The sequence below is a fragment of the Sinohyriopsis cumingii genome, chromosome 4, assembly GCF_028554795.1.
Source record: "Sinohyriopsis cumingii isolate HCF-2022 chromosome 4, ASM2855479v2, whole genome shotgun sequence".
Taxonomy (NCBI): Eukaryota; Metazoa; Mollusca; class Bivalvia; order Unionida; family Unionidae; genus Sinohyriopsis; species Sinohyriopsis cumingii.
In genome coordinates, this window is record NC_142964.1 from 62,582,944 (window position 1) to 62,595,856 (window position 12,913).

The following is a 12,913-nucleotide window of genomic DNA, read 5'->3' on the forward strand; positions in this document are numbered from 1 at the left end:
ACTTTAAATTGTTCCATAATCAGTTAGGAATCAGGTAACTATGCATCTTGCTTAACATTCATTACCAAAGATTTCGGTCATTCTCTTCTTAGAATGTAAGAGGGGTTGGGGTTGAGTTTCAACGGTGAAGAGGATAAAGTCTGCTGAAGATTATACTTTTGACCCGCAATTAAAATCAAAGACTGTCAAACAAATTAACTTTGGAATCTGATGTAAAGTCATGAAATATGGATACCATTTAAATACATTTATTTCCTTCAACATTTTATTGATTTCATTTTTTTAAAAGTATTTTGTCGCCTTTACGATGTAATTGTAAAGCTCTCTTTGCTACTAATGTGCGATAATTCCATTACTATAAAGAATCCTGAAGAACGTCAATATAGATTTTGTTGAAGGCTAAAACGGAATAAAGAAAGAATCACAACAACCAGTCAGTTATATTTTGACGGTTATCAGTAAACGATATTGCCTTATTTGTGTGTAATTTGCCACATGTTCTCGCTGAGAGCAAAATAATCCGTGTCGGACTTTAATGACATCCCTAACAATTAATAGTATATTTTTTTAAAAATTTGACTGGTTGCATTGCAAGTCAGAAAACGACAGTAAATATTTTTTTATAAAGAAGACCACACATCTAGTAAATGACTTACAATGATAAAGCTATGATTAATTCTAGTCATGTAAACTAACGTTGCTTTTAGAAATAATAGATCTTGGTAGTGAAGCAAGTAAATATGACCAGGCATGATAAGCGTTAAGGTAGATGTATCTCGCTAGGTTCAATGACGAATTTAACCGATACAACAATGGCATTCATACAACCATTTCAATGAATGAAACCAACATTCAAAATTGCTCTCTCTGTGTCTCTCTCTCTCTCTCCCTCTGCGTGTGCTCGTCATGGCACATCAACACTTTGAAGGTAGCATACAGAGGAACGTACTGTAAAGAGTCTTGCTAAAAGAGAGACCGTTGTTCCCTAACCGGGCTGATCCGATGGTGAAAATAACCAATACCCTGCTGGTCACGAGTCGAATGAATATAAGTGTGAACCACCTCTGCTTAAGAAGGCATGACCAGTGTTAGCGAAAATCAGACAGTAAGCTTGTAACGAGACTATTCTGACGTACAATGTATATTTTACAGAAATTGCTTTTTTCTGTTATCTGCTGTCTCATTATTCAAATGTTGTACCAAAGTCTCACCTCTCACAGATATGTCAGTAAAACGATGCAAAATAAATAATATTGTCAATATAAGGCACACTTTCAGGACCCGGATGATGAAGTTAATGCCTATTAAATAAATCCTTATCGCGCGCTTTCTTCACATAACTTCCTACGGTCTTGTTGAACAACGTGTTCGTTTCTCAAGTCACCGAGGTGGCGCATCCTGAAAATCATTTTATTACATTATATAGAAATTAAGTTTCGCTATCGTATAGAATGCAAATAACCAACCCATCAGGTAGATAAAGAGAACCCTTGACATGTGTTAATGGTACGAGACTAATCTACACGCAAATGTCACAGGACAGACGTACTGACCAAAGAGACTGACAAGGGCAATGCAAGTGATTGTCGTTTGTCAACCTGATTAGAATAAAGTGAATGAGTAGTTAAACGAGGATGACTGTGATCAATGACTTTTTATTGATCCAAACAAGGGGTGAAAGTGACCTCATCAAAAAACCTTATCAATACATGTATCAGCTAAAGGAATACGTTCCTGATCAACATCCTTCTCAAGAGCTTTCTTTGTCATAGCTCTGATAACTGCACACGCTGGGAATAAATCAGGGAATTCATTTTCATTTGAATCGGCTTTTTGATCCAAGCAAGGCTTGCCAGTTACCACTGGATTAACCACAACCTTGTCGAACTGGAAAGACTTCATGAGATCTCCTGTTTGTTTCGAACGGCCATTAGTGAAATGGAAGCCACTGAAGTTCCTGTCTGTTATTTCATTAAAAATGGAATTATGTATAAGAAATGGAGACCTCCCGAGATAAATGCTGTAATGAGTGGTCAGTCAACTACCAAATTGTAGTTCTACAACCTTACAGACAGGTAATACTTAGTCTGGCCCATGAAACTATTTTGGCTGGTGATTTAGGGATTAATAAGACTGAAAACAAGATCGTGATTCACTTCTATTGACCGAAAATCAAAAGTGATGTTTTGAAAATACTGTAGATCTTGTCATACTTGTCAAATGGTAGACAAACCCAATCAGAAGATACCCAAGACTAATCTGCAACCTATTCCTTTCTTTGGCGAACCATTTCGTAGAATTATGGTAGGTTGTATTGGTCTCTTACGTAAGACTAAGTCGGGTTTACAATACCTGTTGACCATTATGTGTGCGTCAAGAAGGTTTCCAGAGGCAATTCCTTTAAAGAATATTAAATCTATAACAATAGTAAAAGCTTTGATAAAGTTTTTATTTTTTTATCAATTTGACTTTCCCAAATCTGTCCAGCCTGGTCAAGGCTCAAATTGCATGTATGGAGTTTTCCTGTAAGTTATATACGAATTAGGCATTCAACTATTCAAATTTTCTGCTTATCATCCTGAGAGCCAAGGGGCATTAGGAAGATTTCATCAGAGTCTGAAAAATATGATTCGGTCATATTGTTTTGATACGGGTAAATATTGGGATGAACACATTCAATTACTGTTGTTTGCTGTTAGGGAATCGGTTCAAGAATCTCTAGGCTTCAGTAACTTTTGATTTGGTTGTGGACATACAATACGTGGACCATTGAAGCTGTTGAAAAAGAAACTTCTTTTTAATGAAGATAATGAAATCAATCTTCTTGATTATGTTTCCAATTTTAAGTACAAGTTGTCAAAGGCTTGTGAGGTCTCAAAGGAAAATATGCACTCTATTCAATCAAAAGTGAACTCAAGATATAATAAAAACTTGCAGGAAAGAGGTTTTCAGCGTGGTGATAGAGTCCTTGCTCTTTTGCCCCTGCCACAAAATCTTCTTAAGGTCAAGTATTATGGTCCCTGCACAGTTGACGGGAAACTAAATTATTTAAATTACATCATAAATAATCCTGGGAGGCGAAAAAATTTTTTTTTCCAAATAAACATGATAAAGGAGTATATTGAACGAGATAACGATGTTAAATATGCAATTAATTTAGTTGTTTATTGATACTTAATCCCTGGCTATACCATTTCCAGATTATTAGATTCTTTTTCCTGGTTTTATCCATTCTTGATGTTATAGTTAATTTATTTTTGTAGATTATAAAGGTCAGATTAGCGTTTGGTTTAGAGGTGTTTTTACAATAAGTCAGATAGTAATTCGTTAAATGGAATGCAAATGTCATGATAATTTTGAGAGATGTCTGTGATTCCTACCATGAGGCCCTTTAGGTAGTGAATAATGGTGGCATGTGAGAATACCTCATGTGGGGGCGCATTTATGTTACCTGCTTTGCTTACGCCCTTGATACTTGAATTGCTCGGTAATGAAGGGTCTGCATTTTCCGTTTTGGTTTGATTCCGATCCTCCCGAATGAAGGTAGATATATCAGATTTAGTTGGTTGGATAGTGTTGTCATAAACATTAATTTCTTGTTTTAATTTATGTTCCACCTGTTTCTTATTATTGCGTGAGGGCAAGTGGGGTCGTCCTATTTTCAGCTGGTTTGTTGGATTGGGGTGGGCTTAGGTAGTGGTCGGCTTAGGGTTTGGCTTAGATATAGCATGTATTTATTGTACTACCTCCTTTTCCTGCACGGTACGATTCAGTAGGCTTGTTGCTTTTACTTTTGCATAAGGCAATTTTTGTTCTGTCATTACTTGAATAATTTCCTTTTTTCTCCTGGCGTATGAACAGTCCCTGGAAATGGGATGATGGGGTACGTTGCAATTATCCCACTTTTGTCCTATGTATGTGCATTTGATGATGTGGCTGCCGCCTCAGGTGTCGCATTTGTTTTTGTTTTTTTCTACTGCTGACGTGGTGTCCCCATGACTTGCAATGACGTTGTATTAAATTAGTGGGTACGAGTAGCCATCAAAGTAAACGAGCAGTGGTGGGGATGTTTACACTTCCAGCAGAATTATGTTGGTCAGTGGTCCTTGATTTGACTTGAATCTGGAAGCTCTTGATGTGTCGGCTCCTTGGTTTATTAATTTTATGGTCGTTGTTGTCTAGAATATTGTATTTTGGACGTAGTTTAATGACCTCTTTGTTAGTTGTATTTGACTTTGGTCCATTCATCTGTGTCGGTTTGATCTTGGTTATTTTGGCTGCATCAGGTATTTGCTCCTTTTCCTTGATCATGGTCTGGTCCTGCTTGGTTTTGCTCGGCGTGATTTATGTTGTTGTTGTTGTGGGGTATAACGCCATTTTTCAGCACACGATAGGCTATACATGGCGGCCTGTATTAATGGTAGAGGATAAACCCGGAAAAATCCACTGACCCACGAGAAGCTACTGGCAAGATTTGTCACATACCCACATTGGCTGAATCCAAGACTCGAACAGGCGCATACAGAGGTGAGATGGCAGTGATCCATAACGGTGAGCGCTCTAGGCCTCTAGGCCACTCAGGCCCCTCGGGGTGTTTTTTCTGAGCGCCTTGTGCCTTGTAACTTTGACAAGGGTTGGTTTATTTGATGTATCTCTATGTATTTGGCTACCTGTCTTATGGTGCTGCACCTAACAATGATGTTGTTATATCTGAGTCTAATGATTACGAAGGTTCCTGCATAAGTGTTGATTAGGATTGATGCTAGGCTATTGGTACTTATGTTGATGTGTTTGGAGCTTCTGCTGCCGATGAATATCGTTAGGTCTTTGTTGTGGTACTGGTTTTTACTAGTTCTCCTATTGTTGATCGATTGTCCTTTCTTGTTGGTTGTTTGGTTCCTTCTTTCGTATTACTTACTGTTTGTTGCTTGGCAGTCATATTTTTCTTGGATTTTTGGTTGTTGTCTTGGTTGTTTTGGTTGTTGTCTTGGAATGTGCCGTTATTGTATTTTTCCCTTTGGATATTGCGTCCATCGGAGTCTTACTCTTTCTTTGGTCCAATATCTCCTCTGGTGGTCTCCCCCTCCTCTTTTCTGGTGGTAGCATATGGAACAGTTGGCATTCCTGTTCTTTATCTGTCCATAGAAGGTCATAAATGTTAGGATCTGTTATAGGTTTTTCCTTGGAGGTGCCTGGTGTTTGACTGGAGTGGATGACTTCTTTTGCGTTGTGGTGGTTTGTGTTCCTTGATTTTGAGGTGTCTGCCCTTTTTGTTCTTGCCGTGTGACAATGGTGGGGTTTGAGTCATTTTTCCCGGTTTGACGTTCTTACCCTTGATGCTGGTGGTAGTCAGTGGTTTTGGGGCATCTGTCATTTTGTTTACCTGTTGACGTTGGCCATTAGGGGAATGGCGGGATGTTGGTGATGGTAGGTGTTGTTGTTGTTGTAGGGTTTAACGCCATTTTCAGCACACGATAGGATACATGGCGACCAGTATTAATGGTGGAGGAAGAACCCGGAAAAACCCCGGAAAGAACCACCGACCCACGAGAAGCTACTGGCAAGCTTTCTCGCATACCCACATTGGCTGAAACCGAGACTCGAACCCACGTAGACAGAGGTGAGATGGCAGTGATCCGTAACGGACAGCGCTTTGGACCACTCGGCCACTCGGAGCCCCGGTGATGGTAGTAAGGGGTACAAACAAATTGGAGGGTAATTTATTAGAGATGGGATGGTAGGTGACGGTAATTGAGGGTTGGATATTAAATAAGAGGTGAGAGATGGGGGTTCAATTGGGTGAGAAGGTCGCTCTTGTGTTAATTGTGTGTCTGGAATATCTGGTAAATCCAAGAAATATGGCAGCCCCGATAAGTCCGGAAGCACCGCCCTCTCTCCTATTTTGTTTGGTGATCCTGTTATAGTTTCCATGGTATTGTAGTCGAAACCAATTTTGATAGGACTTTGTTCTATTTGGCGACAAGCTCAGCACCTCTAAGCTGCTCGGGGGCGACAGGCCGTCGGGGATGTGTTTTGTTCCAGTGCCGCCTGATCAGTCATTATTGGGCTATATTAAATAGGTGAGGACATGTGGAATGGTTGAGGAATGTCTTCTGTTTACATGGTTTTTTTGTCGCCTGTTGTGGTTTCTCTGTTGGAGATTGTGGGGTCGTCGCCTGGTATGTGTGAGATCACATCGAACGGACGTTGAATGACTAGGCATGAGGTGGGGCTAGATGAAAATGTCCAAAAATAACATGGAAATTGAGGGGACTGTCCGCCTTGACATTCTGAATGGACCTATCACTAACGTCATTGCTTTCCGAGTTTTCTCCTATCTTGCCAGAGGTGTTTGGACTTGCTGAATTATTGCCAATAGAGTTGTTGAGTTTACAAATTATGCTGAGTAGACTGTTTGCTTACCTAATAACATACCTATTGGTGGTTATCCTAACTTCACATCTGGTGACTCCTGACATTTTGTAAAGGTGTAGAATTTGTAATATTTGAATTGTATTGGGGGTCAGAATTCTCTATGCATATACTACTACTTTTACTTAATTAGATAAATATAAATAATGTAAATAATGTGAATTATTAGGTAGGATGAAAAGAGAACAATATAGTTAAATTTTCAAACAACACAAATAGATATGTACCTGAAGGTTTAATACCAAATGTATAATTTACCTTTGGATTCCCGCCCTGAATTAATTTGGAAAAATGGTGGCTTTAACGTATTATTCGATTCTGCTACGCGGGCAGTTAGGCCTCGTCTGCAGGTCGAAACGGCTAGGCAGGCTCCTGAGACTCTTCTGCAGGTCGAAACAGCTTGGCGGGCTGGATAAGCGGGCTGCTGATCCACGTCTGCAGGTCGATCAGCTTCGCGGACTGCAGGGCCTCTCCTGCGGGACGAAACAGCTGGGCAGGCTGGAAAAGGCACTGTTGTTATTGTTGTTGTTCTTGTGGTTGAATGCTGGTTGAAGGCTAATGGATAGTTTTGGCGGTTAGGCTACTTGATTCCAACAAACTTGTAACTTTATGGATGTATCACTTCTTAAGAGCAACAAGACTCAATGCGTGTTGACTGTTTGACGTCCGACGCTTGAATGGAATGAAATGGAATGGAATGATGGTTAGACTGGAGACTACCTCGTTTTATATGGTTCAAGCGCATTATAAAACATTCATACAATGTTTAGAGTCGAAACGCTATGATAGTTTGATTTGTGGTAGAGGGATAGAGAGAAGTCAACGAGAATGTATAATCATAAAAAATGAAAACAAACGACACAATTTGTTTCAAAACAATATTTTTATTCAAACAACAAACAAACAAACAACAATTAAACATTTTTTCAAACAAACGTTTTTCAAATAACAAACTAGTTTGACAAGGTTGTCAACATTGTGAAGTTAAGCTAGACTTCCACTGAAGGAAGTCATTTGGCCATTGATGAACACTACGTTTCCTAGCTAGAGACAAAATATATCCATAATGGTCACAAACCATCGATCTATTGTCATCGTTTCAAGAAGAGTGACGATCAAAATAAGTCACTAAATATTCTAAAGAATATCCAAGACTGCGTTGATGAAGAAAATACAATGTTATCCACACACTATGTAATATGTACCTTCTATTTTCACATTATTAAATCGTGTCGTCTGGGCATTTCTTCTCATAAAGTCGATGATGTCTTCCAAAGATGGCAATATATATGAATCAAAATACTTCACACAACCTTCTTTAGGAAAGTAGACGACTACCCAGTGGATTCCTGAGAGATGATAGTCGTCTGTGCTGATGACATAATCTTGATGATCTTGAGGTTTGCAATGAGGCAGTTCATCTTTAGCACACCTCACATGATTCCAAAAAGCAGTATACGAATTGTGGTTCAATAGGTAATACAAATCCCAGGTATCCATTTTTTATGTTTCGTTTTTCTTGTTTTTTCACAGGTAATTGGTCATCAATTCAATCCGAACTTTTCGCTTGGAAATCTCTGACAAGTAACCGTTTCTTCGCTTCGTCTCCACACTTTGAGCCAAGAAAGCTTCGATGTGATGGATTTCTAGAGCAATCAATGGAGGAGAGGAATGATCACGAAGGTCTTTATACCACTGATGCAAGACGTCTTCTTCCGGGATGAGACCCCAAGATTTGTCCAGATACTCATCAAATTTGTCTTCTTGACACAGCATCAGACATTTATCGTTTTGAATTTGACTGGGATGATTGTTTTGACATTCATAGCAATCTTTCTTGATGAATTCGTAATTGTTTCTGCCAGGTGTTTGGCAAAACAGGAGACTAATTGTTGTTGTTGTTCTGACCATCTGGACTCATCACTGTGTCCTCTCCGTCTTTGTCTTGGGGTTCTACTTCTACGGTATCCTCCCATTCCATTTTCAAAGACTCTCCACTATTCAATGAGGGATTACAGGCTTCAATAGTTTCTAATAGTCAAGAATGACTTCTCTCAAACTATTAATTTCTATCGTATTGTCGAATTCGGAATGCAAGATGACGTTCACCGTGTTATCTGGGGGTAGAGGATTTGCAGACTAAAGTTCCACACGAATCTGGCCCGATTTTAGAGGGTGGAAATGTCCCTAGTCGCTGCCTTGGTCTGGAGTGAACTCAAAAGCCCACAAAAGATAACCTCCTGCATAATCATCGTACGCAGTGCCGTGGCTGGTTTTGGTCCCAAACTGTCCGGTGGCTTCGTACAGGAATAAGTACGTTCTCAAGTAATTCTTGTCATCAAATTTAGGTACAAAGGGTCTGGTACATAGTGTCTTGCCATCGCGACCGAATTCTATATTGGTCACGTTTTAATGCTTAAACTCGATAGGTTTTTCATTGTGAAGTCCGTAGAAGGCTGAATTCTCGCCAATGATCAAACGCTTGGGTAATTATCCTTGAAACAGATTATCTTCGATCATGGATCGCTGTTCAGCGGGAATGTGAAAGCTTTCAGTTTCATGCGTCGTATCGGATACTTGGTGGTCGTTCTGTGTGACTGATATCTTTTCCCACTTTAGGTTGTTGTTGTTGTTGTTGTTGTATATATTTAATGCCATTTTTCAGCACATGATAGCTTATACATGGCGGCAAGTATTAATGGTGGAGGAAGAACCCGGGAAAAAACCCGTAAAGAACCATCGACCCACGAGAAGCTACTGGCAAGCTTTCTCGCATACCTACACTGACTGAATCCGAGGGGGCCCCGAGAGGCCGAGTGGTCTAAAGCGCTATCCGTCGCTGATCACTGCCATCTCCCCTCTGTCTGCGTGGGTTCGAGTCTCGGGCTCGGCCAATGTGGATATGTGAGAAAGCTTGCCGGTAGCTTCTCGTGGGTCGGTGGTTCTTTCCGGGGTTTTCCTGGGTTCTTCCTCCACCATTAATACTAGCCGCCATGTATAGCCTATCTTGCGCTGAAAAATGGCGTTAAACCCTATAACAACAACAACTGAATCCGAGACTTGAACTTACGCAGACAGAGGTGAGATGGCAGTTATCCGTAACGGAGAGCACTTTAGACCACACGGCCACTCGGGGCTCCTCCCACTTTAGGTAACAGTCCATATATTTAATACGTAAGCAAAAATCTGGCAAAGCGTGACCCGTCCCCCCTCCCTGTACATATGAGTAATTTTTACACCCCACCTGCGTACGCACGCTTGAAGCACCCCCAATCATATGGAACGGTCTTTTTAATCTACGCAGAAACCATAATAATAATATTAACGTATTTAATAAAACAGTTCACCGACGTGGAATGTCTGGCTGCATCAAAAAAATAAGCTGCGTAACTTTAAACAGTTTCTCTAGTGTTCGCTAAAATTCAAACGAACAGGTTACGTATTAGGCAAATTATTATCGAGGTTTCAACCACCACCACCACCCCGTTTCCCGTGCGTACGTACTTCATCAGTATACCCCTCCCCTATATGCAAGCGTACCCCTATCTCGCCTCCATGCGTACGTACTGAAAAGACGGTCGCGAACACTTCCACATGACGTACGTAGAGCCTGGCTTCTTGGATGATGGTTTTGTATTCGTTGGCATGGGCCATCAAGCGAAAAGCGGCACTGCTACGATTCAGTCTCAGTCTCAGTCTCAGGCGGAATACATCCCGTTCAGCAAATACTTTTCTTGCAATCACATGTCCAAATGCAAAGGATCCAACAGTTCTAAACTACGTCCTTGCAGGATTTTCTTTCGACGGTCATTAAATCCCACATTGTGAGGATGGTCATCTGCTGTCAGGACTGTGTCATTAAACGTGTTTTCACCCGCTGTGTCAGGTTTCCATACCACGCAAGCATCCAGATGAGTGTTTTTGGCAACGTTTCTGGCTTCTTGATCGTTGTTGTCCATTTTGATTACTTTGACTTTCAAATACAAGTAACTGATATTCAGATAGATGTAATCTTCGAGCTTTCCTTTGATTTCAAATTCGATGGGAGATAGATCATTCAAAGAGAAGACGGGATGAAATTCTACCCATTGGGATTCTTGCATCGTCGTCATGGTAGGTGGCATGGCTAACATATCCAGTTCCGACTTGGAACAGGCGGAAGACTCTCAGTGCATCTTTTTCTTTCTTTCTTTCTTTCTTTCTTTCTTTCTTTCTTTCTTTCTTTCTTTCTTTCTTTCTTTCTTGTTCTCTGTGTGATTTTTTAATAATCAAAAACGTCTAAATCTTGGACGGTTCTTCTTTAGTTAGTATTTTAGCTCTAGGAGTGTGAAGTCCTCTGGAATTGTATCTTCGTCGTCTCTTTCTGCGATTGTCCTTGCTGTGGAGTCATGGAAGCAGCGATGCCTGACTCGGCAGTGTCCAAGGCACTTTTAGTAGTTTCTCGTCGGCCGAAAATATCTTTGAAGCAAGACATTTTTGCCTGCTCTCAAGAAAGCTTCTCTACGTTTTATTGTCGATGATGAGATTTTGGAGAAATTCTTTGCAGTGCGTCAATGCAGCATCTTTTAAGGCGTGCAATCCTCGTGTCACCATCGGTTTCAAAACAGTAGCCGCTGAATTAAAAGCCGATAACAACATATCTCCTAAACTATGTCCTCGCTGTCGAATAACTCGTCGGTACGCTGGATACATGATTTACGAGTCGTTAGAGAATAGTTGTCGAAAATGGAGTTTCACCGTGACTTAACCTTTGGTGGATGGAATATTTTGTCCCTGATCTCATTTTATAGCGTTCGTTGCAGAATCCACATTGAAAGGAATGATACGCAGTAACGGCATGGAGGTGTGTCCCACCACGTTGTACGCCACTACATCGGAGCACACAAAATTTAAATTGAGTCCTTGGTTCAGTTCTACTGGGGAACCAAATAACTTGGTACAAATAACGACGTCGAAAAAGACTGGTGATTCTTTTTTCTTGATCACTGTCATCCTTATCTCCATGTCCCCACCCAAAATGTCAAACAATTCAAGACAAAATAAAATGGATACCACTTTGCTTTCCAAATATTTCAGCATCATGCGACGAACCGCTTTATGGTACTCAATGGTGACATTTTTTCTGACACTCTTTAAAGTCTTACCAAAGAGTGCATTGAACCTGGTTGCAAAAGTGCTCACCAAATGTTGACCACTAAAATAATAGCCTGGAGGAATTATAATTCTATACGTGGTCTGCTTAGTTTGTGAGTTATGTTTTATTCTCATATGTTACATTGGTTTCCAAGTACGTTTTCACTTGCTCGTCATGAACATAGACCGCAAAAAAAAAAATTGATATGAAAGGACATTTAGGACTTGTGTAGTACGGATGATTTGCACCAAAGCCACTTCCCAAAAGGGCTTCGTGATCCGATTAGAAGACCTGAGGTAATTTGGCCGTGAAACAGCACAGTGTCGTTGGGAAACACCTCCATGGAACTGACAATGGGTAAAGTTAAGTAATATTGGTTGTTGTTGTTCATAATTCTAGAGTTCTGCTGTCCGAGGGGTCACTCCAAGTCAGAGGAGTGTCTAAAAGAGGATTATTGTGGTGGTATTTGTTGTTGGGGTGGTGACTGGCGCTGGGCCCAAGATTCCCGTAGAAAGCGTTCACTGTTGGATTCCCTCGAGAATATTAGACCTCCTGACGACGTTTTCTGTTACGTATAAATCAAATCAAAAGTAGCTATATTTGATGGACTGTATTTAATTTGAGCGATTGCTGCTAACAGTCGACTGTGTGACAATGATTTTGAGCATGGTCAACAAGTTTCACGAAAATAGATGAATAAATGAAAGAGATGGCACTGTTTGATCTGCTGCGAGGAAAGCAATAGGAAAGAGTGTATAATCGTTCACCAGATCATCTTTATATAACCAAAAAATTAAAACCATGACCATTAAATAAGTACGATCCGAACAATAATTGCTACCTAACAAGCAACTTTTCACGTTTGGTTATTGTTCAGAATGAGCAGGGTTTGTTTGGTAATCTCTATGGCTACTTTTGTTTCTGAATTGGTCTTCCTGGGTGGGAAGTAGTTGAGATTTACACCAACGTCAATAAAACAAGAATACGATGTTTCCATCCGAGTTTAAAACGTTGCCCTCAAAAAGTTTGGTTCTTCACAAATACAATCTTGATACAGTCTGATACAAGGACATTTTCATACATAAACAACTTGAGGATAATAAACTCCTGGATTGCTTTGTTGATGTTTTTATTGTTTTGTGCTATGTATGTTTTTATTTTGTTTGATATTGCTGGTCGATATGAAACCTGTTTTCATTTTAAATGATCATATATATAACATTTTGTATTGCGCTAAATAGCCTAATAGTGCTGGTACGCCGTAAAACAGTCAGTCAGTCAGTCATCAGTCAGTGTATATATATATAAAGATAGGCTTTTTCATGATTCAAAATGAACATAAATATT